This window comes from Triticum dicoccoides, chromosome 1B (assembly GCF_002162155.2).
Source record: "Triticum dicoccoides isolate Atlit2015 ecotype Zavitan chromosome 1B, WEW_v2.0, whole genome shotgun sequence".
NCBI lineage: Eukaryota > Viridiplantae > Streptophyta > Magnoliopsida > Poales > Poaceae > Triticum > Triticum dicoccoides.
In genome coordinates this window covers 695363127-695365188 of record NC_041381.1, presented here as the reverse complement: position 1 = coordinate 695365188, position 2062 = coordinate 695363127, and positions in this window count along the sequence as shown.

The following is a 2062-nucleotide window of genomic DNA, read 5'->3' as shown; positions in this document are numbered from 1 at the left end:
TTTGTTTTACTTTTTTGCAGAAGCAGCATGCATAACTACAGGGAAAGAAACAACCCATGACAATTCAAGAGCAAGCAACTTTAGCCTAGCACCACAGATGTACAGGAGACAGGAGAAAAAGGATCAGATTTTGGGGGCCCATAATTCAGGCTTGCAACACTGATGTACAGAAGGCAAATCTCCAACACTGGAGTACAGGAGTAGGACATCTGGGTACTACTAGTTCTAGCACAATTGCAAAGGATCTCATGGTTAAAATTGGGAACGGCCTTGGTACCTTTTTGCTGGTAGTTTTCTTGGGGAGATTTTTGCCCAGTCTTTGGAGATTATTTTGCCCACGTTTTCTTCAGGTTGTTGCCTAATCAGCACAAAAGAGTTGCAGGCAAGGCTGTTCTCTACTCACCATGTGTTTTCCACAACCTTTTCCCCCTTTTTTTACTTCACTCTGTGTGTTTTGTTGTGGGAGGGAGAAGATCGCCACCTGCTAGGACATGGTGGGCGGCGGCGGCTGGGGGGAAGAAGAGAATTGCCGCTAGGGGAAGAAGAGAAGAAGAAGAGAATTGCCAAGGCTTAGGGTTTCCCCAGGGTAGGTGGGATATCACGTGGGGGGATGGGCACGCAGGTTGATCAGGTGGAGATCACGTGGGGTGCTTTTCTACGCGCGGGGAGACGTGGGCAATCGAGGGGGATGAGAACATCCTTTTCTGGCAAAGCAGGGGGGACCGACATGGGGGGACTTTCCAAATTTTGCTGGCCGCTGGAACCGACCGCATAGCGCGCGGGCGCTGCATAGCAGCGTCCTTTATTTTATCATCTAGTGCACGTATATATACTTTTTGTTTGCAGACTAAAGAATACTTTCTTTTTCCTAAAAAAACGTATAAAGACCTTGCCCTCTAATTATATGTACTTTTTTTGTCTAAAAAATAAACATATAAAGACTTTGCCCTCTAATTTTGTTACTAAAAAACGTATATTGACTTTTCCCTGTAGCTAGGGTTTCTATTCATCTCCACGGCAATACGCCGACATTGAGAAAATTTTCCCTGCTCCCCCAATATCTCGACGATGAAGCCTAGGACCAATTCATGAGCAATCATGGATCTCTCCGCCCTGTCTTGGCTTAAGTGTTTGGAAGGTTTCAAGAGAACTAGGGTTGGTGCACCGTTTGTCTTCTACTCCGGCTTAAGGTTTCCAGTTTGATCATGGACCATTGAGTGATAGGTCAGGGACGGACTCATGCGAGGTGGAGGCCGTGATGAAGAGCTTGATTTACATGAGAAGGATCTTGATAATGGAGTTTTGTTTAGTAAGAGGGGGTGTCGCTGCCAACATCAACCTGCTGGATGGCAATAGCACGGGTACACATAGACAAGCCTTACAACTAATGGTTTTAAATGAATATGTGATCGGTGGAATCTTGCTCACGACGTCAAGATTCACCTGCTAGACAACAACCTTCATGTGATGCAATTCTTCTGCCTATGGTCCATGCAAGGAGGACCATGGTCCTTCCGAGGCAATGCTGTTGTGCTAGCATTGTATGCAGGTCCACAAAACCATCATCCATCTTGCTGGAAATTATAGAAATATGTGTTAGAAATATGCCTTAGATGCCACAATAAAGATGTCATCATTCTATTTTCACCTTCATGTTGGAAAACATAATAGAAAACAAAATTTCTTCCTAAGAAATCAAAAACCAAGATCATCTATGAAGGTGGAGAAAATTAGATCTAGATCGCCAAAACTGGGAAAATGCTTATAGGTGGCCTCAAATTAGTGGTGGGCGTGGCCAGGAACCCGTTATAGCTATTTAAAAAAAAGTCCAGTGGCGGGCAAAATTATTCGCCTGCCACTAGTGTGTGCACAATAATTGCAGGTGTAAATTACCACCCGCTACTCCTAAACTCTTCCAAATTTTCTCGCGGGCCAACAACAGTGGCGGGCAAGGATGAAGGGTTTGCATCTTCTGTGTTATGCAGTAGTGGCGGGCGAAAAAAGTGCCCCGTGATATTTGCATCATTGTTTCTTAATGTTGTTGTCTTATTTTGATTGTATA